This window comes from Onychostruthus taczanowskii, unplaced genomic scaffold, assembly GCF_017590055.1.
Source record: "Onychostruthus taczanowskii isolate IOZ18803 unplaced genomic scaffold, ASM1759005v1 scaffold38, whole genome shotgun sequence".
NCBI classification, from domain to species: domain Eukaryota; kingdom Metazoa; phylum Chordata; class Aves; order Passeriformes; family Passeridae; genus Onychostruthus; species Onychostruthus taczanowskii.
In genome coordinates this window covers 5014083-5040148 of record NW_024501237.1, presented here as the reverse complement: position 1 = coordinate 5040148, position 26066 = coordinate 5014083, and the positions used below count along the sequence as shown (strand labels likewise).

At 39.6% G+C, this 26066-nt stretch overlaps 1 protein-coding gene across 5 annotated transcripts in view; it reads left to right on the top strand.

The window, feature by feature from the left end:
* The window catches only part of NR3C2 (nuclear receptor subfamily 3 group C member 2), a 190781-nt gene that overhangs the window by 15905 nt on the left and 148810 nt on the right, over nucleotides 1-26066 (top strand). The gene's annotated exons all lie outside the window — the stretch shown is intronic.

The following is a 26066-nucleotide window of genomic DNA, read 5'->3' as shown; positions in this document are numbered from 1 at the left end:
TACTTCTGGAAGTGCCTTAAGGTTGAGGCATCATGAGAGCAACCTTTCTGTTCCCTCAGGAGGCATGAGTTCAAATATGAGCTTCTCCAAAAGGTCGGAGATCTCACTTTTAGCATTGCTGAAGACTTGTCTCTAGAAACCTGTCATGCACTTCAGCGTTTTTGAAGACTGGAGTGCCAGGGACCTTGCAAATGAAGGTGGGTGGGAAATTTGCACAGTTTCCAGGCAGACTATCTGAGCTGTCAGCTTCATTATTTTGAACTAAATTAGATTTGTGCTAGAGAGTGCAGTATGCTAGAGTGGTTAGAAAGCTCTTCCTCTAATGGTAGCTTCAGAGCTACTTTGCTAGATATGATTGTGTTAACTTCCAAACTCACTTGGATAAATTAAAATAAAACAAAACAACTAAAACCTTGCATAGGCGTGGATCCTAGGATATGGGAAAACTCCCTGAAAAAACTCAGGAATTCCACTTGAAGACAATATCATTTAATGTTTGGTGTTTCTGAGGATCAAGGTCTGTTATTTGTTATGGTTTGGTAGAAATTGAACACGTTGTCATTTCTGCCAGGGGATGCATGCTTGTGCACCACTTCACTCCTGCAGCTCCCCGAGCACCCTGAGCCCAGCAGGGAGAGAATGCTCAGGGATGCTGCAGTGGAGGTCATTTTCCCCCATTTCCTAAGGATTGCCCCCCAGCTCATAGCCCACTCACTTGGATTTGGTGTACACCATGGGTTTGTTTTGTTATTTCCATTTTAATTTTGTTCGGTTTTGAGCACTAAGGCTTTCTAACATTAATAATTAAAAAGAAATATTGGCCAGTAAATATTCTTTAATGATTAGAAAAAGTTACTAAACATGACTGGCTTGTCGAAATTCTGCATTGAACCTTTGTTGCAGACTGCCCTGCTGGAAAATCCATCAAATAAACCCACATTGCTGCAGAATTAGCTCTACAAACCCTGCACAGCTTTACCATACTCTTCCTTCAGATACACAGTGGTAAAAGAGAATGATTCCAGTTGATACAATTAGGATTTTTGAATCCTTATTTTTAATCTGGATCCATGTAAAGTAGCTGGAAGATGAACAAAGTGTGGGGGGTTAGACATGTCAGCTTCTGCTCAGTGTATGGAAGTAAATGTTGGAAGTGGTCCAGAGCTTTATGGCTGCTGCCAACTAATGACATAAGATAATGTTGCAGTGAAACAATGCATTTGATTTGCATTTGTTTCCCAAGTAACCTTTCCGATTCTTGGGACTGCTTGGAATTTATGTTTCTGGAGATTTGACAGTAAAAAAAAAAGAAGATTGGGCATTGGAAACTTTGAATGATTAAATATGCAGTAATGACAACTTCAAACTGCGCATGCAGATAATGAGATAAAGAATGGTTACTCACTTCATATTAAACCCATTTGGTGGAAGAAGCAAAGAGGATGAATGTCCTTTGGATGGACATGTTATTTTAAAAAGGGAGAAAATTCAGAGGAGCTAATGTGTATAGAAATAGAAGTAAAAAAATGAGTTGCTGATTTACTTTTTTTAAAAATTTATTTCTGGGATCAAAATGTATCTATTATGGGTCTGAAAATTGCCCTGCATTTCTTTTCTAACATAAACAGGAGTTAACTGGGTGCAGAAGGCTAATAACAGAGTTTGTAGGTTTCGTTTACATTTTTATTTGGATCAGAAATGTGCTTTTGAAGGGAATCTTCCAGTTGCCATCATCTTCTGTCCTGTGGTTCACATCACTGGGCAGCTGAGGGGTGAACAATCAGATATTTCTGAGCCAGAAGGGAATGAAAATACTCTCCAGGAGGTACCCAGGGCATTCCAGCCTCAACTTCTGCCCTTGCGACCCTGCTGGAGCTGGCCTGAAGCACAACCCTTGTGACACCTATAACTGGATGGTGGATCCTCAGGACTGAGCACTCCTCTCCATAGATCTCCTTTTATGCCTGTAATGTAAGTGCTGCCTGTGTGTAATTGCATTTTCACCTCAGGCATCTGTAATTGGGAAAAGATTCAGAGTTACAGGCAGAGGAAATTGTTGCACGGGAGAATCGGAGGCGCTGTTTTCAGCAGATGTGTTTGTTCATAAGTTGTGACCAGATTGAGAAAAGTACCTACTTACTCACCCTTCACCGCAATCTAGAAATCCTAAAAAAAGCTGAATTAAATCCTGGAAATAGGAAATGAAACTGAAGTGACAAATAGGCTGTATTTTTTTTTTTTCATTAAATGAATTTCAGTTCTTTTCAGCTAGATAGGGACATTCTGATATTTATTATAATACTAATCCATAAAGGCAAACAGAATTGTTTTTATTACAGGCAGCTGCCTTAAGTATTTACAAGCAGCTGTAACTTAGGCAAACTAATTTAACGACTTACAATTGTTATTTCAGGAAAAAAAAACTACTTTGTGCATCAATAAATTCTTGTAAAGTAAACCTATTGATTTGCAGCTAATTGGATATTGTGGATGTCTGATAAATTAATTTTAATATGAGGCTAACTGAGTTGACTAGGTGATGTATTAGTGGTAGTAAATGTCTTAGAGTCATTAAGTCTATTTATAAGGTAGCTACAGGAAAAAAAGAGTTAGAAACCTGTCTTAATTTCTTTGAATCGGCACTGTAATACCAGGGTCCAGATGACTTCTGAGTTCACAAGAGGAGCTTCATGCTTTTCTTATCTTCATACCCTCCATACTGTGATAAACAAGATACTCCATGTCCTCCAATAATTGTTCCATGTCCTTCCACCTGTATTAGCCCTTTCCATGATCTCAAGATGCTTCAGGTTCTGCTTGCTTCAGCACAAACACCTGATATTGTGCTTATTAAAAGAAAGTCCTCTGAAGGTTGTAGCAAGGTCCATGTTGCTGCACAGAATCCTGGTCCTCCCTCTGCCAAGCTGCTGTTCCAAGCTGGAATGCTTCAAGGCACAAGGGGATGACAGCCCCAGCCATGGCTTCTGGCAGCTGCAGGGGTGAGGGTCAGTAGGTGTTCATGGGGGCTTCTTTGCCCCGGTACCAGCAGCATGGGCATTTACAGTTCTTTCCAAATTTTGCCTGAGGTATTTGACTCCATCGAGAGAGTTGCTACTGGTTGGGGTGTATTTTGGCTTTTTTCCATCATGTGGCATGCCCCAAACTCAGAGGTGATATTGATGTTGGCGTGACTTAAATCAGTAATTTAATACAAGGGAATGCAATTTTCATGTTCAGGAAAAAAAAAAATCAGAACCAAATAGGACTGAGCTTGGGATCAGGAATGCAGGGCAATAAGAAATGTGGTCTGTTGGGAAATAGGAGGATGATAGGAGCAAGGAAAATAGCAGGTATTGGTGCAAGAGAATAGAAGCTCAGTACAGTGCCCCAGGTCCTAGGAAAGGTTGTGCTTTTGTCTGACATGACTAAAAATTAAGAATATTCGGCATCTTATGACTTAGGATTACAAGAAATAGCTTTGACTGATTTTTATAGTTGTATTTCATGGAATCAGTTTGAAAGGCAGTAGTAAATACGCAAACGTTTCCCGTGTGTTGGCTTTGGTCACAATCTAGGCTTTTTGTGATGTTTCATATGGGCAGATGAAGGTACCATATATCTCTGTACTAGACATGAGAGCTGATGGTGAGAATTGTTAAATTATCCACTGTTCACAAAAATGTAACAATAATATGCTGTTTGTAGAAGACTCTGCATTAGCATTGTAGCTTTTTATAAAATTAAATCTGCATAAAACCAAGGAAAAAAACTTTGTTTGCACTACTTGCAGTGTCCGAAATACCAGTGCTGTTACGGCTCTCATAAGGTAGCTACATACCCAACTCTTAATTATATTTCTGTGTTGCATCAGTTCTGTGGATTAGGAAAGTGAGATGTCAAGAGTGAATTTAGGTTGGAACTTCTCCGCCAAGTCCCCAGTGCTCCCACCAGTAGCTCAGGATGAATGAGTCTGTTTCTTTAAAGACTTGAAGTAAATATTGAGTAGGGTTTCCTAGCAACATTTGTAAGGTTAAGTAAAAATCAGACTTGCCAGGTGTTGCTTCCAGAGCACACTAGCCTTTCTATTTCAACACTTATACTTTCAATACATTATCTGCAGTATGAAATGCTGAACAGGATCTGATAGTATTTTAAGTAGATAATTTTGCAGAATCATATGTCCAAGGGCAAGTTGGCTGCAATATTTTTCCTGCTTTGGGACACAGTTTTTCTTTTGCTGTGTATTTTTACTGTACTTATACTAATGGAGACTACCTTTACTTGGCTTCTGCAAGTATTAGCTATAGATGTAAGTGTGTGTGTTTTAAAAATGCAATAATAAAGGCAATGGTCAAGCCTGCTAAAAATCAGTTCTTATTTATTGTTTTTTTCATAGTAAACCAAGGAGTCACGTGTGTCCCAATTGGTCTCATGAGTTTGCAGAGGTCTGAAGTGCAGGCAGTAGAATGTCTTGCAGAAATCTCGATTTTTCTTCAGCTTTGATTTCTAGTGCTAGTGACAGGAGAGAAGGTCAGCCTGAATACTTTGTATAGTGACACAGAAGTAGAGTTTTCCTGTTATTTTAGTTTGCTCAGTAAATTCCATGCATTCTCCACAGGTGCCTTAGGATGTGTAAGAGTTGTATGTGCCTGTGGTGTACCTGTTGTGGGTGGGATAGTTCCCCCTTGAGAAACACAGGAAGCTGGAATTTAGGTTAGCCCAGGATAGATAGATAGACAGATAGATAACGGAGGGGAAAAAGGAGTGGAAAAATTTGGTTGGCTGCTTCCAGTCCTAAGTTTTTGAGTCTATAAATAGAGTCTATCGGAATATTTCTAGTTGGTTCTGGGGAAAGTCAGCTGCTGTGCTGGGGATTGGCTGTGATCCCAGAATGAGGAGGGGAAAAAAAAAAAAAAAGGATGATAGGAAGCCTATTGAAAATCTACCAACAGACACCAGTGAAATCGAGAAATTGGAAGATGCTGTATTTGGGCTTCAGTTTATTTTTCTGCAGCTTCTGTCAGTGCTGGATGCTCTGTAGAGTGACTCTCTCTGTATGCTGCTGTAAGTTTCTGAGTTAGCCAAGCCCAGCAGGCAGGTCCAGCCCACCAGGGTTCATAGTTCAGAAGCCAGGGCTAAAGCCTGATAGCATGAATAAGCACAGAAGTACAAGAGAGCAGCATATTATCCTCATTCCATGCTGCAGTAGTGAGCATGAGCAGCCTGTCCTCTCTCTGGGTTAGATGCATTATATAAAGGAAAATGGAGAAATTAAACCAAAAGCTGAATTTTCAGCTAATAAAATTAAGTTACTTTGTAAACTGTGACTTTTTCAAATATATGTAGAAAGATCTTGCTGATAATTTAGAGTGCAAACTAGTTGAAGTATATTATGATACCAGAAATAGATATTTAAGGGAGTCATGATGAGCTTTGCAAACAGTTTATATGCTTTCAAAGAAATGTAAATGACACACATGAAAAAATATTCTGAATTGAGATTCAGACACAATGTACAGCTAGAGTATAAATAGCTGGTAAATTTAAAAAATACAGTATTTTTAGAAAATGCTTTAGTAACAGTAAAAGATAACATTCTAGCAAAAGTCCCTCTTCCCTCCCTGCCCCCCGGCCTGTAACCGCAGAAGATGGTTCATACTGTAAGAGGACAAAGAAGCTTTGGTCAAATAAACAGCATTATGTAGGTAAGCTGAACCAGAGTTCTCAGGGGAGCATTTATTCACATGTCAGGGTTCATAGGAGCTGAAATTATCTGAGCAGTAAATGAGCTTTTCCAGTGCTGAATTAATCCTAGAAAAGTCTATGCTCACGTTGAAAATAAAAATGTTTATGACAACAGTTTTGCTGCTCAGGCTTTGCTGGCAACTCGTTTATTCCTTTGTCATTTTTCAGGAATTGGAGAAAGGGGTTGTATTTAAAGTTTATGGCAGGAGGAGAAGGGATAGAGCAGTGTCAGTGTTTCCCCATAGGTGTGTGCTCCCTTGGATGTCCATTCATGTCATGTACCAGTAAGATGATTGTTGCTTCCAGATTTCCTTCAATATTAAATAAGAAGGTCTTACCTATATTTAACTTGGTTGTTTTTTTTTTAAATAAATTTAACATCTTTTTTTTTTTTCATCTTTGTGTTTGTAATAAATCATGAAACTTACAATAAAGCAATTTTAGCTCTGCATCAGTAGGTGCCTCAGTTTCTCTGTATTTTCTGGAATAAAATCTTGCACTAAATGACTTTGAGCTCTCTTACTAAGCCTTTTTGATTATTTAAATAATAATACCAGTAGAACCATTTTAGACATTGTTGAGTGATATTAAATGGACCTATATAGGTAAAATTTTCATTGGACGAACAGAAAAAGGCAAGTGTTTTGTTGTTGAGGAAAGGATGTCGATAAATACTTTGGTTTTGAAAGTTCTTGATGAAGATTGGGTAAAAAGGTGAAGAACTATATGTTTTTTATCTCATTGGGGTGTGGGAAAACAGCTCCTTAAAAACAAACAAACAAACAAACAAAAAACAAAAACAAACCAAAAACCAAAGAACTTCTTATCATTTAAATTAATGAGGAGGAAAATCTTTCAGGAGGTTGAAATCTGCCCTTGTGAGAGTTGATGACCATTCCCATTCACTTTCCACACTGTACCAGATGATGGCTGTGGGAATTAAAACTCCTAATTCATTGTGACCATTAATTTTGCCTTGAAGAAATGCTGAGAAACAGCTTCACAGTGCTGAGAAATGCTGAGAAACAGCTCCGCAACTGTGGAGAGAGGAGGGGAAGATCATTTTGTGTATGGCCAAGGTAGATTTAATTTGGAATAATGCACTAAATTTGAAAAGATCTAACAGTATCAGCTATCTGTGTTGGACAGGCTCCAGGAATATTTCAGCTTACAATTCCATTTGTCAAAAACTGAGAAATTGGAAACAGAAGATAAACAACACATTAATATTTTATTTCTTTTTGGAATAAAGTTCTGTCATGTGTTTGGAAACTTCATTGAAATATTGGTCTTGTTAGAAGAAGCAGCTCAGAATTGACATTAGCTGTTCATTGTGCCACTTGTTAATTTGGATTTTGCAAACCAATGTGATAAACTGATCTGGAATAGAGTTCTGAAATTATGTTTGTAAATAGATCTGATGTCAGCAGATGTTTTGCCTCTTTCCAGAGTGGTATGTTTAAGATGTATATTGCATACAGAAAAAAACTCAATGAAAACCCAAATGAAGCCCCAAGATCCCTCCAAAAGTCAAATCAACTCTGGATTTAATGGGGAATTAGAATTCATATTTTCTGAAATAGCATCTGCTCGAAGTTTCAGAAGCAGACAGAATTGTGTCTTTAGAGGGAGGATTTGATCTCGCATCAGTTAGAGTCCTGACAGCTTCTCCTGACACGTTGCTTGGTGCATGGTCTGGCAGACGGGCTCCTGCATGGAACTTTCTTGCTTGCAGCAGTGACCCCATTAAAATCAGTGGGACTGGCCACATAAAAAAGGCTGCTGCAGGTTGAAGTTTCCAGTGTCTCTAACTTACATCAACTATTCTATATTATGCTTTTTTCCTGAGTTGTTCTGGCACTTTGATTCTTGTCATGCACAGCATGCATCTTTTCACGCTTCCAATGCCTGACTGTGATGGCTTGAATCCTTCATTATTTTGTGATTAATTGTAGAGATACAAACATTATCAAATCAAAATCCCCGGAAGGCCTCTTTTAAAGGATCAGCCTAGCTTTTTGATTGAGCTGCCCCACAAATTACTTATCTGGTGGCTGTGTGGTTTTTAACATCCTGCTAAATTTGGAACACGTCCATTAAATACTTTCTGCAATATCTGGGGAATGGAAAAGCTTGATAAGTTATTTCATCCATTGCTTGGGTCAAGCCTTTAAAGAGATGGCAGCGCTGTGTTGAATCCATTAAGTAGGAATTGGTGGGTGACCAGGATCATGGTTTGTATTGGCAGTGATTGCATTTGGGTGTTCAGTGCAGATTTTCAAGTGCTGGATGTCCAATTTTTGTCTTTCCAATACATGTAAACTCATAAACTGCAATTGCAACTGTACAGGAGAAATTGTGATGCAGGTGAGAAATAGCACAGCAAGGAAAGCGCTTTGCATTAGCTCTTTTGTGCATTGCTACATGCGGTGGTTTTTTAAAACAGATTTTATCCCTTGGGATTTAATAAAAGGCTGGAGAGTTATTTGGTTTATAAACCTATGTGGTATATTATTTGGATATTCAGAGGGAAAAGGTCAAAGAATGTCTCCTGTGTTATCAATTCCTCAGTGGGAAACTATATTAAAAACTTGAAAATATAATACTATATAATTTAGGAACACAATATGTAATGTGGGTTGAGAGACAATTACTGTGTTGTATTTCTCTGTATTTTCCATTTTACTGAATGCATCTCAGCAACAATTGGGTTTTGGCTGTAATGCTATTTGTAGCAGTTTCATGAAGCTGCACAGCAAATTACTGTGGTGTACCAGATAAAATCAACTCCTCACTTCATTTCTGAAAGTCTCATTATGAAAAGCTCTTACTACTGGCTTATGCAGGTGACAGTGGGTTTTCTCCATGTTCATACAGTTTTGTGGAATCTCCATTATAAGCTTTAAAGCAGTTTTAAGATGGACATGTTTTACATATCTAGTGTGTCATTTTTCAGAGTTTATTCATTTAGAACATAGTTATAATGCAGACTCATAGAACATGTATCTTTCTCACAAAGTACTGTTGCCTGGCATGCAAATGTAACTTAAGTATTCAGCAGCTAAGCCTGACAAGAAATTAAAAGTGTATTGTTTATAAGTTGCTTAAAAACAGAAATATGTTTATTGTCAGTAGCCATCTTGGTATTAGTGTTCCTGTGCACCTGATCTGGTAGGTATTTTCCTGGTTTTGATGACCAACCTTGGGTTGCTAAATGGCTCACACTGACATATTAGGAAAGTTAGGCAGATTGGGTTAAAAAAAGGAAGTTTTGGCTGCTGTCAAGTGATGTTTTATCCCAGGAGCTTGGGATAGCATCCTTAGCATGTGTTCCAAAGAGGAATTTTTGTCAGGAACCATGTGATAGCACGAGGAATAATGGGTGCAAACTGAAGGAGGAGAAATTTAGGTCAGGTGTTACGAAGAAATTCTTTACTCTGAGGTTGATGAGGTGCTGGAACAGGTTGCCCAGGGACATTGTGGGTACCTCCAACCCTGGCAGTGTTCAGAGCCAAGCTGGATAAGGCCTTGAGCAACCTGGTGTAGTGGGAGGTGTCCCATGGCATGAGGGGTTGGAACCAGATGGTCTTTAAGGTCCATTCCGACCCCTAACATTCTATGGTTCTATAAATATGATGGATCTGTTTAGAGAAAGAAGACAGATGTGTTAAAAATGTGTCATAATGGATAGCAGTTTTCTGCTTCCATTTTCATCTGGCTGCTTCTTAACACTGTTGTAGGAAAATCTAGAAGTTAATAGTTTTTTCTTAGTAGCAGGTTGATACTGGAATTCCCAATGACATGCTGAAGGTGTTTGGGCAGCAGTCATGACCAGCCCTGCTGATGGGCTTGGGTTCGTGGAGCAGATGTTGCTCTTGGGCATTACTGACTTCTGCAGATGTGTGGGAGGTGCTTGAAAACGTCTGAAAAGGCTGGAGATATTTCTGGTGCTCACTTCTGGGGGAGGTGGAAGTTCTAGAGACAAAGAAGGGGTACGTGGTTTGGACATGCAAAATGTTGTTTATATCTGAATAAAGGTCCATGTTCATTTTTTATGATGGAGTCAAGCATGACATAATTGAAGTGGGCTAAAGAGATACAGGAGGTTGCTAATGACTCCGGGTAGCTCAGGATAAAGGATGCTGGAGTTGAATCATATTTATTCTGTGTTCTGTTTCCCAGAAATTTTCCTTTTGTTCCTGTCCCTGCCTATAGATTTCAGTCTTTCTCCTTTTTCCTGTTCACTGGTCGCTGAGAGTTGCCCTCAGGAGGAGCCTGTATCCTCTACCATATGTGGGAGGAGTATAAGAGGACTCTTGGGCAAATATGACCTTGGTGAATGGTGTCCCTTATTGTCACCTTCAGTTAAGACTCTGTGTGTTCCTTCTGGTTTCACTTCTGGATCAATGTCCTAATGGCCTTTTAATTAGACCAACAAGGAACTGGTCTGTCCAGATTTTCTGGTCTCATCAGAAAGGCTTTAGGAGACTTTCTCCACAGAATTTCCACATGACCTGGATCTGAAACACACTGCAGAAGAGTATTCCCCACTGGTAAAGCAAAATATATGTACAGAAGTTTCCTGCTGATCATAGGTCTGAAGTTTCTCTGTCTTTGTAATCAAGAGGAAATTTTGGATACAAAAATATGATTATTTACATGTGAGATTCTGTGTTTAGGTGTGTGTGTGTGTGTGTTTAAAAAATATTTCTATCTGTCTTCCTGGCAGGAGTGAGATGAGGTTGCAGCCCCTTTGTGGCCCGTTCTTCACAAGGGCTCATAGGCAGTGCACCTCCTTCCTGCCACTTCACTCCCCTGAACTCAGCAAATGAAGTTTTAAGGCAACTATGCAACTTCTGTTTTCCATCTAAGACAAATTTTATGATTTCTTAAAATTAAAATTTATCTGATCTTGGGAGTTGGTTTGGAGTGGGTTAAGGTGGGTTTTGCTGCCACCTTTATTTATATAATACGAATGTAGTAATGCTTGTAAATAACTTTCCCCATTATGTAAACAATTTACTTTCCTGGTGATACTGACAGTGTCATGAAAGCAAGCCTGAGGGGGTAGGGGAAAGTTTATCTTGCACAACAAATTTCAGTTCTTTTTGCTGCTCAAAGTATACTCTTACCAAGGAGTATTAGAGAGCTGTGTTACCTTTTTTTGGTTTAATTATACCTAATTTAATTATTTAAATAAACAGACACTTTTTTAGAACATTAGATAGATTTTGACTATTCGCTGTATGGAAATACATGTTCATTGTTATTGATGTGGAATTTGAAGTAGTTTAAAATGAGCATGTATTTTAGTACTAGCCCTTATTGTATTACTGCTCCTTCTCCCCCATAATGGCAGCCCTTTTCAGTTTTTATAAACCATGGTATTATTTGTAAATTTAGCTCAGGAAGTGTGTATATTTTTGTAAGAAGAAGGGGAGAGGCAAAAAAAAGGGTTAACATCAATTTTCATTTCTTTATTCTAGCAGAATGATTTTATATAAAGCACCTATCAAACCGTTGCCGGTCTGTTGTTCTGTTCTACTTTATTCCCTTTTTTCCTTTCACCACTTCAGTACAGTACACATACATATTTCTACTAATGAAATTTTAAATGGGGAACCTGTCGCAAGTTGCTGATCACAGAACAGTGAAGGGGCTTTTCCTCCCTTACTCAAAAAACTCTTCTAGCTAATTTCCCTTGTGTGTGTTGTGAATCCCCAGCAGGGCATAAATGTGTATGGCCACAATGAAGGATAAATTAAGAACTGCAGATAATACCAATCTTACTCTGCCCTGTTGGTACAGCTCCTTATTTCTCCGGTAAACCTTGAGAAAGATTTTATTTACTTGCTAGGAAATCCAGGAAGTGTAATTAAATAGCAATTAAAGCACAGAAGTTATTTCATGCTGCTATCGCCTTCCTTGAACTTGGTGAGTTTCTTTAAGAAAATACTGAAATACTGTGCTTGAGTGAGCTGCTGCTGCAAATGAGACAGGAATAAAAATTACTCCTGCTGGCCAAGGAAGGGATGCAGTTGGTTGAAAACTTGTGTGGTTTTGTAGGAGTACAGGAGCAGATGAATGCGGACACTCAAAATACCGTCGTTGGAGAGATGATGTGTAGAGTCCGAGGTTGAAGCTAATGTGAACAGAATTAAAAATAGCAAGTATGACAGACCCATTAATTTTTGAACATAATTTATGTTTTGGAAAATAAAAACAAAAGCTAAAGTTTAAACGAGATTTGTCCTTGAATCGGTAATAGCATTCAAATGGAAATCTTAGCAATGTGAGGTTGCTCTATGGAGCATAAGAGGAGCTCCAATGAATAATTAAACAAGTGATAGCTAATAAAATATACAGCACATTGCTTCAAACTTAGAAATTGTAACTCTGCCTAAGGGATGAATGTTTTTCATTACTTTTTAATTGTTGCCAGTGTTGACCTTCAAGGTCTTTTTCTGGCAGATAATTTGTTATGGTAAGGATGAGATCATTAAGTATTTTAGCACAAGCCGCATGATGCAAATAGTTTCCTAATATTATAGAATGCTGATGTGGTAAGGGTTTGTTTTCTCAGGAATTTGTTCTCCATATTTAGTGATATTTGGGATCATATCTTAAAAGAGCAGTTTTACTGTAACTGTGCAGGACAGTGATCATCGGTAGTATGAGAGCAAACACCACTAGTTTCTGTGGCAAGATTTTTGTGACAGCTTTTGAGTTGTAATAAAAAGACATTACTCTAAAGTATCAGCATGGTTTTTTGGTTCTTAATGATATTTGTATATTCCAAAAACAAATAGCAACTCTTCTCCTTTGCTGGGTTCATGAAAGCATCCACATAGTAGCCTGCAGGTTTTCCCCATGCTGAAGCAAACCTCTGTGGCATCTGAGGCTCCAGGGCCCATGTGCAAGGAATTAAGTGTTACTAAATTTTGCTAGTTTTATACCGTAACTCTGTTTTTACTGTTTCAGTGTTTGCATAGGTAGGCACTAAAAATATGTATTGTGCAAACACCAAATGCTTTTGGATTTATGTTGACAAATTTTAGTTTAAATTCTCTACAAGTAAACATTTAATTTATTTTTTTTTCATCAAAAGTACTTGCTCAGAGGGTAATGGCAATGAGGAGGAGCAAGCTAGCATATAAACTCTCTTCAATATTATTTTTCTAGCCTGAGGTGCTTGGAACAAATTGAATCAGTTGTTTGCTCAAATGTTTGTTGATAGAAGCATTTATTGCTTGCACGGTTACGGATGGAAGATGAGCAGAGCTATTGTCTTGTGTTCATCAAAGCTGTGGGCAGTCACTTGCAGGAAGTCTATAAATAATTCTTAGCATAAAATTTACCTTGGTACTGCTTAGAATCTAAAGAGAAAAGCCTGGTGATATGTGGGACTGGGGCAGAGGGCTCTGGCTTGCAGGTCATCCATCTGCAAGCAGCTCCCTGCAGCAAGGATGCTTGGGTGCAGCCTGCCAGTTCCTGAGGAAGAGCTGGAGGGAGGGGAGGAAGGGCTGCCAGCAGAGCCTGTGCTTTGATGGATAGTTAAGGGTGACCAGAACCAGCTGTCCATACTGTGGGTAGAGCATGGGAGCAGTATTGGTTTAGAGAGGCCAGCTGGGAGGGTCTGGACTAACAGGAGTGGAGTAGGTTGTCCTGAGATGTCTGGGCAGGGTAAGAGATGAATGGCAGGAATGGAGCCTGCTCCTCCTCAGCCCCATCCCTGCCTGCTCTGTGCCAGGGGCTCTCTGGGAGGAGGGTGGTGCAGTGGCTGGCTTTCCTCTCTACCAGAAAGGTAGGAAAGAGGGGTCCCAGCTGTGTGCTCGGGTTGTTCCAGCCTCAGGCACGGTGTGCTCTGGTTTCCCTGCAGGAAATGCACCTCCACGGTTTGAGTTTTGGCATGCCTGCACCAGCTTTCAGGTTGGATCCTTCTAAATCAAGGAGGGGCCCCAGAATGAGCACGTATCCCTCTTTCTGTTTTTCCTGGTGTTGCCCCTTATTCAGCTGGACATTAAACGAAGGTAGAGTTTTCCAGTGCTCAGAGGTGTACAGTGGTGAAGTAAGTTGATATGAACATATAAATGGTGGTATTTAGGTACCTTTGGTTTATTTTCAGAGATTTCCCACCTAAATGTATCTCAGAAAGATTAAATAGATATTTATCTAACTTGGTTATGATCAGAATAAAGACTAGAAGGTGTAGGTTTGTCGAAGTTACTGACAACATTAGAAGGGGAGGTATTGCTATTGAAAATGAGCCTTGTCTGTTACAGATCTCTGGCAAGAGAGACATTAACGCTTGCAGCAGTATCAGTATCTGTAGTACTCAAGAGTATCTGCTGAGAAAGGAGTGAAGAACGTGGTGCATAGTGGAGGCCATGCAGCCTCCCTGCTCCTCTCAAGATGTTCCATCTCCGCAGAGGCTGGAGGTAGGAAAAGCTGGGTGATGGAGCTGGCTGTGGACTCCAGACTGTTTCCCTCAAGGTTGGCTGGAGAGGAAACCACCGCAAAGGGTTATGGTGGAGTGTAATAACTGGTCCTTACTGGATGTTTTCTAGCCCAATAGGCACTGTAGCACTGGTGAAAAAGCAGAGATGTAAAAAGGTGACGAAATAGCATTAATAACTGGCTGTGGCTTGGGGCTGCAGGGTGTTCAGCAGACCCTCCATCTGCTCTCATGCATTTTTGACTTAGCAAGTAGCTGTAGCAGAGGACAAAAGTAAGAACTGGGAATTAACAAGCCCTGAAGACTTATATTGCTGTTTGTTGGCATATGTTACTTGTCATACCTTCCAAGGGTTTTCTTGTTTTTGTCTTCAGCAGGTTTGCATTCCTGTTCTAAATCTGATGTGCGTTGTTAAGTTCAAACAAGAATGTCTGAGGCCATCCCAAAATGTTCTGTTTGGAGCAATCACCTCAAAAGAAGCCAAATGCTGACTTTAGAGAAAGTTGTGATTTTGAACCCAAATGATTCAGGATTTGAATAACATATTCTGGAAACATGCTTTCTCAAGTCAGCTAGGAAAAGGGCTGCTCGGTGCAGCATGCATAATGGTGAAGAACCGAAGGAGCTATCAGGAATGCAGTCTCAGAGCCTGAGCAAAATTAAGCGTCATTTAACCATGTTATACACCCTGCAAAACAGCAGATTAGAAGTAATGGAAATTATTATCAAATCTATCAATGGATTAAAAATAGTGTTAACTCCTTAAGAGGAAGCACTGTTAATCAACTTGCACTTGAATGGGGAGTTCAAAAGCACTCATAGACATTTTATTACTTGCAGGAAAAACACTACTGCAAAAATCCAGGAGCATAAAGACAATTATTTCATAGAGATTCTTACATGGTAGAGAATTAAGATGCCTGTATTTGTTGCTTAACTTGAAGCACAGTTCATAGCAATGAACTTCCATGTTGTTGCTGAATTTATTCAGAGGTGAAACTAAAAATCACTTTTAAAAATCAAACTCAAAATGCCATAAATCACACACAAGATCTGAGACTTCTTCAGGAAACAGTCAGCAGTTGTAAGTGTCCCATTGACATGCAAAATCTTCCCTTTACTTGTGAAATTGTTCACTTAGCCCACTGACAATCCCTACTGTTTTTGCATTTATTTCTCAAGCACTGCAAAGAATGTTGCTAAATTAGAACTGTGATTTTGCATGCTGCAATTAATTTGCATTATGCCTTTCATAGGAAGGGAAGAAATTTGCCAGTTGTGTGTTTACTGGACCTGTTAAACAGTCTGGTTTGCTAAATACAATTTTCTCTGCCCATGGTGTTGTAGGAGAGTTATCACTTGTATTTGTCTTGCAGCCTTGGGGCCTCCCTGTTTATGTCATGTTCATTTAATGATGGGCCAACTTAACTTGTACCTGCAGTCTAGTGAGGGACTAGAAATGTGTTGAAGGATGTAATGATGATCACCTTTTACCTCATTTTGTGAGTAGTTTATTGTTTGGGTTTATGAAGTGAAATGAACTATCCTAGTATTTACATACATACATGCATATCTGTACGTATCTATCCAGTGTCTCTGCGTAAGGATAGATGCATGTATGTATACTGCAGCATTCAAAATTTTAGCTAGAATTACATGTATTAGTTCCCAGTTTGTGTGATCCAATAGCTATTTCTTATAATAAATCACAGACAAAATGCTGTGTGGCAAGGGAGGAGCTGCTGTCCCTTTGGAGTTTGTAGTGCATGTGCTTGAATTCCTTCAGCATCAGAGTGGCCTGTGCAGCAAAGGCTTCAAGTCGTCCCTGGTTCCCAGTTGAAGCAATTTCTTGTATTTCCCTTATTTTGAGCTTTGGTGTTTGCACTTAGTGAATGCTTTTTTTTTTTTTTTTTTTTTTTCCCTGCCTGTGTTTATATCTGTAAAGTGGGTGTAGGGAGAGCAAATGCCTGAAGTATCAGGAACTGAAACGGGATGTCTCAAGGCTGGCTTGAGGCCAAGATGAAATACATCTCTCTTGGCAGCAGGGGTGCTTGAGGCAGCCCTGTGATACTGGATAACTTATTTTTTTTTCACTTGGTTAGTCCCATCCGTACCTCAGCTGACCTCCTTTGTGGCATGGCGGGCAGTCCGTGCTGGGCCGTCAGGGCCCTCCCTGCGTGTCCCTCCCGGAGTGGGGGCAGAGAAGTTGCAGGCAGTGGGCAGCGTTCTCCATGTTTGGGGCTGTCCTACCCTTGGGAGACGGCCTATGTACCTGAGGAGAGCCCTCCATCGCCTGACACAGGGAGCCACGTGCCGGCGAAGGACGGAGCTGATGTCCCCCCCCTTTCTCCGGTGTGCTGGCTGAAAATGGTGCCCTGAAACTGGGTTTGTGGTGCCTGGCCTGCTTGGCATCCGGGAGGAGATGTCCCCCCTTGGCACTGTGTTGTCCGTCACCCGTGTCCCTGTCGGGCCCTGGCTCGGCCGTGTCGGTGACGGGCAGCAGCTGTCAGAGCGTCTCAGCCCTCCTCAGGACAGTGTCCACTCGGCTCGGGCAGGAATGCATTTATAGCATGGTTTGGTTCCTGTGCCAAAGACAGTCAGGAATATGGCTCAGGTCAGTATTTTCTTAGGGGCCTTTCCAGAGAAATGCAGCATATGGCTGCTGGCCCAGGGAGCTGTGCAGCCCCTGCGAACCCCGCAGTTGCAAGGAGCTGTGGCAGGCCTGGGAAGATGCTGCTCTGAAAGTTGTGATGAAGCAGAAAGGAGGAGCAGGGATTAGTGTCAATAAGTGGCTGCAAACAGTTTTCAAGGTTCCCCCTGCCAGCAATAGAGCTGAGTGTCTGGCCTGCATGCTTGGCACCCTTCCTCTGCAAGCTTTGAAAATGTTGCTGGAAGTTGATGCTTTCACTGCTGATTTTCTTTTTTTTTTCCTTTTTTTTTTCCTTCTTTTTTTTTTTTTTTTTTCCTTTTTTTTTTTTTTTTTTTTTTTTTTCTTTTTTCCCGTTCTTATTTTCTGCTTCTGCATATGGATGCTGGCAGGAAGCAGGATTCAGGTGAGAGCAGAGAAAGCAGGGCTGCCAGGAGTTCCTGGGAAGACAGTGGGGTCCTCTGTTGCAGCAAATCCAGAAAGTTTTGCAGCTTCCCCCTTCTGCACTCACTGCTTACGGCCGGGGCCATGATCATCAAGCCCTTAATTATTGCTATGTGAGTTTCACCTTTCAGTTGTAAAGGAACAGACCATTTAATTTATGGTTTTAATGCCAAAAAAAAAAAAAAATTAGTCAATCAGCTATTAATAAGTTATTCCTTTAAAATGGTGATAACCTACAGATTTTAAATAGTTTTTAAATATTTCGGTATAGCTGCTGCAGCCTCTGTGCAACATAGTCATACTCATGACAGAACAAATGAGGGATAGAACCTAGTGAGCATTTTTTAACTAAAAATGTGAACATTTTTACTCATTCATTGCCTGGGGTGAAATCAATGGCATTTCATAAAATATCTAACTGAAATAATTAATAGGGTAGTTAGAAGTGTATTAGAATATTTTCAAAAACATTTCTCATGTTTCATAATAATTTATATAGACTATTACTACAACTATTCTATAATAGCAAAGTACATATTATTGCCCGATTGTCTAATATAATAATGCATAATTATTTAGGTTTTTCCAGTTTTTCCCAGCTTCTACTTTGGTAAATTAATTGTAGCATTTCTACTTGTAGAGAATTCTGGGAACAGTGATTACTGGATTAAAAAAAAATTCCCTGCGAAGTTTTGCAAGTACAAGAAATACAAATGAAAGATACCATGTTTCAGGCACAGTATAAGTGGGATTTCTTTAAGGAGTAAAAACCTGGGTTCATGGGGGGACACTGACAACTTGAAATTTGACAGAACAGAAACATTCTTGTTTGTTTAAAAAAATGTTTCACTTTTATGCAGCTGACAAAGGACTGGGGTGAAAGAGAGGTGCAGGGTAATCAAAATTGCATGCTGGTAAGTGTGTGCTTTGTAGGTCATTTGTTTGTATAAACAAGAATCTGTTGCTATAGCTGATGGCATTTCAAAGAGTCTTAAACCTTGAGAAGACCAACAAGAGTAAAAAAGTCCTGGATTTCATGCATTTCCATGGATTGAAGTGCAGTTCTCAAAGCTACCCAGGTCAATTCTCAGGCAGCGTGATGAGAGGCATGCTGAATTCAACTGGAAGTAAGCTGGTAACTTTCAGTCAGTTTTGGAGCAGAACTCAGGTGAATTCTTTGTTCCTTGGAGGAGACACTTCAGCACTGAAGTCAGAATAATTCAAAAAACAAAAAAATATTGTCAAGATTTATTTTATTTTTTTTAATTTAAGCAGTGAGGGAAATTTGTAATTGGACATGGTTATCAAAATATGTAAAAATGGTGCCGAGAAATGTGTTCTTATCTCATGTAATTGCTCTGTAATTGTTGGGGAGGGGAATCAGATTAGGGAGGCTAAGTACTTCCAATGCTGAAGTTAATGTATTTTTGCAAATAGTGAGTCTAAGTGTGCATTCCTTGAAGTCAGTTGAAGGGAGTTGTGTGTGTTTTATACCAGAATTGCAGCTGGTATTTGCAAGTTCTCAGCTTTATGTAAGCACGTTTGAGTTTTTGAGGATTTTTTTTAAGAATAATCAAAACTTTTAATCAAAGGATTCATTTATGGTTAAAATATTTTTTTAAGTAGGAAGTGTTAATCTTGAAGGTATAATTTATTTCTACTTTTGTCTTTCTCTCCTACTCTCCACTATCTCTTTTAAAACTGAAATGCAAAAACATTTCCATCAAGCTTAAAAATCAGTAAATTACTAAATGTCGTTAATGCTTTGAGATTTTTTTTTGCTTGATTTTGTTTTTTTGGGTTTTTTTTGTTCCTCAAGTATGTTGTTATGAAACTCACCAGTACTTGCTGCATTTTGTACCTGAAGTTAAAATATTTAGGTGGTACATTAGGAAAGCATTAACTACCTGTAGTGATTGTTTTTTTGCCAATTACTACCTTTAAACTAAGATTTTGTATATGTAAAGTTACTGTTTTCTTGTCAATAACTTCATTTGGGAGAGTAAGTTGTTATTTAAAGCTGGTCATTCTTCTTAGCTCTTCCAAAGATAAAAAGAGCAGGCAAACACATCAAAACTTATGCTGTAGCTTATGGTGTAGATGAAGATTAGAGAGCTGAAAACCAACCTTCTGTGAAGTTGTGCTTCACAACCATTATGGAACTTCTGAAAAGCATGCTACTTCCAGCAAAAATGGTTTCCTTGAATTTGGTACAAGAGCAAGTATTTTTGCCGCTGTGGAAGCTGGTTCAGTTTTGTTTCCATGCTAACCAAATTTGCACTTTGTTTGACACTGTGTGTGGTGCTCTTGCTGCCGGGGAGCTGCAGCAGCTCTAATGTGTGTGTAGTAGGTACTGTGTCTGTGAAAGCAAAACCAACCCTGGAAACAAGATAGTGATGGCTGCATCCTATGAAACCTGCTTGGAAAAATCCATGAGAGCAAAGGAGCAAAAGCAAATCAGTTCTGTGAATGCAGAAATGGAGAGACGGGGAGGTGGTTTTCCTAAAACCGTCCAGGGGTGGCCTGCAGGTTGGAGACAGAAAGGGGATTGCCAGCTCTGTGTCTATCTGTCAGATTGTATCTCTGTGTCTGCACTTTTGCTATCAGCATCCCTGATTTTTGGTGTGAAAAGTAAGTTAGTACTTGTCTGAACTTGCCAAAAATCTAATACTTGTCACAGCAAGATGCACGTCAGACAGTGATTTTCAGATCTTTGCAGCCTTTGCTGGTATCTTTCAGAACTGGGATCTAACCTGAGATATTTAGTAAGACGCAAAGCTCATTTAAACAAGGCTGTTGCTGACTTGCAGTACTCTGAGCAATTTTACATTCTTAGCTAGGAGGGGTGGGGTGGGGGTGGTGATGGGGAAGCCTGTCAAGGATTTGAAAATCAGTCTTTCCAGCCCTTCCAGGACTGCAAGCAAAAGCTGTCTGTTTTATGTACTCTAAAAATTCCTCCATTCTCTCCTATTTAATTTGAAAATTCATTTTTGGGCTAGAGAGATCGTGATACCAAAGTTTAAAGATTGAATAATATTAAATTCAGATGTTAAAAAAAAACACACTTAATTTTTGGGAATTGGGCACAGAAGTATGAGAGACAGCTAAAACTGCTGAAGTGGGAGAAAAGAACACTATTTTGAAAGCAGGATTTTTTTTGAAAATGTACTGATGCTTATGGGGATGTAGAATGTCTCCAGACATAATATGGGCAGGGTAGGAGCAGAATAGTTGGAAATTCGCTGAAAGTTTAAAGGCTACATAATAAAGCAAAGGCAGGTCACATGGATGTTCACTTCTCATAGGTGGAACCAGTGCTCCTTTTATTTCTGTTGTAAGAGTGGAAGGAGCACTCAGGCTGTGCATATTTATAATCATTGATCCTTAACTCTCATCCATATTCTCTGTATTTACAGTGTTCTCCCTCATAATGTGGAGTAGCGATTTTCTTTGTCCTTTAACGACTTGTTTCCTCTTCAGTCATGCTTTCATTCACTTCCTTTTGGCTCTTTCTATTAACTCTAGCCTGTTCTAATTCCCACTTGTTGCTGCTTTTTACCCTGTCTTTACTTTTCTCCCCAGCCCTTAATTCCTCCCATCATTCTGTTCCTCCTTCCTTCCTGCCTCCTGCCAATGGCTCAGATGGTTTTGAGTGACCAAGATGTGGGAGTATTGCATCATGCATGTGGAATGGAGCAGTTATCCCCAGAAGAGAGTTTTCCCCAGAAGTCAGTGCTTCTTTCAGATTTCCCCACTGCTGTCAAACAGCTACCTCTGTACACTAGGAAGCCTTAGGAATAAGCCCTCAGAAGATGGTCTTCCCTGTGTCACAATCCTGTGGAAGCCCTTCAGGAAGCGGGTGCTGTGCAGCTGGAGAGGACATGAAGCAGTAATGTACACTCACGTCATGAGGAAACAGAAATATGAACCAAACTGCTTAACCCAGCACCTTATACTTCTGCTGGAGTAACTTGATTTAGTAAGTTAAAATGTCAGTGCAGTGGCTGTAGCACTGCTATTTCCTTTCCCTGTCTTCTCGACAGCGACGACGCTCCAGGGTTTTTAAACACATCTCCCAAAAGCGGGAAAGATCACGAAAAACATTCTCTTAATTGCACGCAGTTTTTAATATTCCTGGGATCTGTTTTGAAGGGTGCATTTGACAGAGAGAAACCCAGCAGCCCCACACTGAATCCTTTGTCCTTCCTGCGGGGTGAAACAGTAGATAGCTTACTGTAAGTGTGGCTGCCTGCCAACCCGTGGCGCAGATTCTTTTTTTAATACTGTAAACTGGCAAGAAATCAAGAATTGCCGTTCTTCCTTTTATTTACTTTCCCTTCTGTATTAAAGAGCTCAGTAAATAAGAGAAAGTTAAATGTTGAGTGAAGGTTTCATACTGATTAATCATTAAATAGCAAAGAGTTATCAGTTCGGGGGGGGGGATTTGCCCCCTTTTTTCCATTTCTCTTTGGTTGAAACTGGAAATATCAGTTGCTTCATCTGGAATAGATTATCACAGGGAAAATTCTGTGCAGTTTGAAATGAGGACAGAGCAGAATGCATCCATCATGCATAGTTTAAAATAATCTGCAAGACTGCTTCTGATTTGATCCTTAGATGTATTTCCTCCCGATTTTCTTCAATAGTTGTGTTAATAATGAGTACTCTGTCTCTAGAAAAGGCTTTTTTGTAGAGTCTGCCCCCAGCCTCTGCTTGTAAGTATTTTCTTATTTGAACAACTAAGCTTCCTGAAATAGCTGCTTGAGTTTTTTGTTTTGCTGTTATATTTAAAAGTGGTAGAGGGGTGTGGAGTTCCTTCTGCTGCTTCTCAAATCCAAGGCATGCCTTGCAAGCAACTTTGCTTTCACGCTAGAAAGGGAATTGGCGTTGCTGCTTTTCTCATGGTTGTGTTGCTAAATTATTGGCAAAATTATCCCCAAGCAAAAAAAATTATGTTGGTATTGATTTACACATTTGCACATTTGACTGATTTATCTTGAGAGAAGTGTATTTCTATGTGCATGATGCAGGAGGCCAAATTAAATTTAAAAATTACTGTTGCTGTTAAATACAGACCTAATGTGAAAAATTAGCCTACAACAGATTGTTTTAAATCCCAAAGCGTACTGTGGTTCATTCAGAGGTCAATCTTGCTTAAAACATATTAAACATTTAATAATATCAGTGTGTATCTGTTACTGACTTGATGAACCTACCATATAGGTCATGTATGCACAGCTTTATTAAAGGCATTGTTGAAAGAAAACATAGATTCATATTTTGTTTCTTTTGTACTTCATGGTTAATTGGAAATTAAGGTTTCTGGAATTGATAAGGAATAGTTCTGCTTTAAAAGCAGTAGACTGTGACTGAAGAAATCTAGACTTGATCTGGCAGATTTCTTGAAATAACTTGCTGAAGTCATTAATTGTTTTGGGGTTTTTCTTTTGTTTGGTTGGTTTCTTTTCCCTTGTAGTTCTTCATCTGTAAAATGGAGATAATCCTGTTCCCTTACCAGATGGCAGTATGTTATAGATAAATTAATGAATGTTTGTGGGACAAAGCAGTAGCACTTAATGGGTTCAGCATAAGTATTCACATTAATGATTCATGTTAAAGAGTGGTTGAAAAACTACATTAACTTGAAAGTTGGGAGTCTGCTGTCCCAGAGGCAGAGGCTTAGTTTCCAATCTGCAATGCCCAAATGAGGGACGCAAGAAATATTTATTCAGGAAATTTAGTAGTTTACAAGTTTCCTTCCTTTGGTTCCTTCCTTCCTTTAGCTAGAAAGAATTTTTTTTTCAGACTCTGCTGGAGAAGTCTGGATTTCTGAAGTAAATTCTCTTTGAATATAAAAGGAATAGGCACATTTTTGTGGATATTTGTGCAGGTGATCTGGCACAAAAATTAATGAGTAAATAAACTATTTAAAGATTATTAAATTTGAGAGATGATCCGAAGAAATGAGAGCAATTTTTCTAAGCAATTATTAAAAACCCCGACCCTCTCCTGCAAAAGCACAGTTCAGAAAATATCCCATCTCAATTATAGCCAGCAGAAATCTTCCCCCTATTCTTCTTTTTCTTTTGAATCTGTATTTTGAGCTTGTTCAAGATATGTAGGAAAGTTTTCTTGCAAAATGACAGGTAGAAGTATCACAAACTTGTTACTATTTTAGGGGTGTTGGATCAGATGCATAATTATCTTGAATACAGTTTCAGTTTTGCTGCCTTTTCAGTGTAGCAAGCTACAGGGAAAATACAAATTCAGTCTTCAAGGATCCTCAGCCTCAAAGGGAGAAATAAATAGGTAGCAACTCTACTTTCACTTGTGTTTTGCAGTCTTTATTTTTGTAAACAGGGTTGCTTATTTTAAGTGTAAGTGGCATTAGTTCATCCCTGTTTTGTTATCCATATTGAGGGAAAATAAAAAAGTATCTTCACAGATACTTTTGGAGTTATAATGTGGCCGTGTGACTTGAGAGGAGTCTACTAATACGTGATTCTCCTTTGATACTGGGAGCAGATTGTCTTCAATAACTAGCAGATTTTTGTATATATTTTTAAAAAGCAGGAATAAGTGCTTGATGTAACAATTGCAGTGACTTTATTTAATAAAAAACAGTGCACTGCAGTAGCATTTCAGAGTTACTCTTGCCATGTTTGGATAGTTCTCTTGCAGATCTCAAAAGCTCGGGTTTTGTGCTCCTTTAAACACATATTTGGAAGAACCAGAAAATTGTTTTATCACTTGCTTCCTACTGACATACTCGGTTCTTACAGTAACAATTTTCTTTGGCTGTGCCAGGAGATTGCAGATCCTGTGTCTGTCCGTAGACTTGATACCTCAGAAACTGTCTTTTATCCGATATGCCGGTAAGGCAATTACCATGAGTCAGATGAACCCTCCACTCCAGGTTCCTTGTTATGGGTCAGGCCAGAGCAAGACCTTTTCTGGTCAGGGAGCCAGTCTGTGAATTAATGTCAGTGAGAATTACGGGTAAAATCCCCAGCTGTGGCTGGTGTCCAAAATCGGTAGCAAGACTGGTAATTTAAATGTCTGACGCTCCTGGACAAAAATAAGCTGCTTGCATCTCACTCTTTCTCTCGTCCTAACAAGACTGCTTTGGATTTGTCCAAGTAAAACCAAGAGAATAAGTTCGAGGAGGAGGAAAAAGTGTGTCTTCCTCCTTCACTTCAGTAACTTCATGCTTGTCCATGTTTTTTTCCCCAGCTTCTTAAACCGGAGGAAGGATGTCTCACTGATCATCTCTCAGCAGGTCACGGCATAAGCTGCTCCCTCTTTATCCCTCTGATGAGGCCATATACCACTCGCTGCATTCACCCTTTCCTTTGCTAGGTCACGTTTGATTTTCTCCTCTTGAACAGGGCTCAGAACAGCCTCAGTCCTAGCCAGCTCCTCACTCCCTTTCCAGAGCTGGGGGCTGCTGGGCAGACTGACACTTGCAGCCCCGTGACCTCCATGGCCGCCTCATCTCTGCTGTGGCACCTGCGGCAGTATCGGCCACAAAGGGATTTTCTTTATTGCATTAAGCTTGCAGAGAGAAGATTTAGTAGGTGTGTCGCAGTGCCATTAGCCTCCTGTGACCCAATGTCTCAGCAAATCCTTCCCTGGCTGTGTAGAATTTGTTTTAGTTTGAGCAAATTTGTCTTCATTAGAGCCATTTTGAGGGAAACTGTTCTCTCTGTGCATGGGCCCATCTTCTAATTTCTAGGTGGCTGGACTTACTGCTGGTATTTGAATCATTATGCCAGTCTTGAGTAACATCCCATCTGGCAATGCGAAATTCAAAAATACAATTTATTGAGTTTCCTTATATCAGATGGTTGTGAAACCCTTTTTAACAAACTTTCACACAGAAAAAGAAGTTTCATGCTTGTGGTAATAATGTTCATTAAAAAATGTTCTGGTGTGCTTTGTGCAAAATAACATTTCAACTTTTGGAGGACAACCACAAAATCTATTAAAAAAATAAATGTTGGCAGACACACAGACAAAGGAAATCTATCAAAGTTTGTTGATGTTTGTCTGCAGTGCGGACCAGTTACCAAATTCTTTCCCTATGCGAACAAGCAGCATCTTGTCACAACACTTCAAAATCTTTAAATAACTTAAAGACTCTTTTATTTGATGTGAAGTGCACTGTGCAACACCTCAGTGCCAGGAAGCCAGGAAGGATAGTTAATTATTATCTTTATTAGAGGCGTGGCCTGATTTAAATATCTGTATAAAATGTCTCATCTGTGGCACACTGATACCTCTTGAGCACTGAGTACCTGTTGTACGTGAGCCACCTTCAGCTTGGGCATGTTCAAAATGAAGAACAGAAAATATTTTACCATCCTTCAGCTCTTAAATGGAGCTCTGCTGAAATGTCATTGGAAAAGTGGGAAGAGTCTGAGCCTGGCATGGGAAAATAGTAAACAAAATAGCATTTTTAGGTGAGGTACAAGTAAGATTTGCCTGTACAAGTAGAAAAGTGAAACCTGCTAGTTTAGACCAGCAGATTGCCTCTTGCCAAATTCCAGATGACAGTGACTAGAAGTGACTTGGTCTGGGTCTTTTGGTGTGAAAATCCCTGTTTCAGCTGTGTCTCAGGGTATTTTTGGGGGAGAGAATTGCTCAATCATAGAGTCATACATAGAATGGTTTGGTTTGGAGGCAACCTTAAAGATCATCTAGTCATGGGCAGGGACACCTTTCACTGACCAGGTTGCTCAAAGCCCCATCCAACCTGGCCATGAACGCTGCCAT